Here is a 726-nt window from a genome sequence, read left to right as displayed (position 1 = left end):
TAACAATCAGCCGGACATTGATGTGTGTCTTTATATATGTACACATGTATATATGTATAAGACATACGTTAACATCCGGATGACTAATCCTTCCCATATATAACTTGTTATACTCTTTCACTCTTTTACTTCTTTCAGTCATTTGACTCTGGCCATTCTGGAGCACCGCCTTTAGTCGAGCAAATCGACCACAGGACTTATTCTTTGTAAGCCTAGTACTTATTATATCAGTAAAGAAAACATGGAACGCTTCACGAATTTGCGAGTCATCCTTGCGCAGGGGCCATGCTACTCTTCTCTGTATCGTTCCAAATTTAGTATGTGTACCGCCGTAGAGGTATAGTAATGCTTTAGCTAATCAACGATGGATAATTAGTGTGTGACTAACTCTTTTAATATATATATATAATAATATATATATAATATATATATATATATATATATGTGTATGTGTGTGTGTGGTGTGTGTGGTGTGTATGCGTGTGTGTGTGTGTGTAAGTAGAGATATGCAGTTAGACAGTGGGACATCGAGGAGATTGTAAAGGGGAGGAGTGAGCAAGTGGGATCAATACTAGCTACTCATATGCTTTGCATAGTACATCTTACATCATCCAAAGACGAGGTATTCATCTCAAAATGCTACATAAATAAATATTTAAAAAAAACTCGAATAAATGAAATTAGATCTATGACAACGTATATAAATATGTGTGTATACACTATCTG

The 726-nt window shown here is 35.3% G+C and overlaps 1 non-coding gene across 1 annotated transcript; it reads right to left on the bottom strand.

Annotated features, from left to right (window-relative positions):
• Positions 1–235: 235 nt before the first annotated feature.
• On the bottom strand, positions 236–341 carry LOC115218170. The gene has a single exon (XR_003882226.1). It is a non-coding gene; the product is annotated as a U6 spliceosomal RNA (small nuclear RNA).
• Between the last annotated feature and the right edge of the window lie 385 nt (positions 342–726).

Source organism: Octopus sinensis, linkage group LG12, assembly GCF_006345805.1.
Source record: "Octopus sinensis linkage group LG12, ASM634580v1, whole genome shotgun sequence".
In the NCBI taxonomy this organism is placed as follows: Eukaryota; Metazoa; Mollusca; class Cephalopoda; order Octopoda; family Octopodidae; genus Octopus; species Octopus sinensis.
The sequence above is the reverse complement of the archived record's forward strand: the minus strand, read 5'-3'. Positions and strand labels throughout refer to the sequence as shown.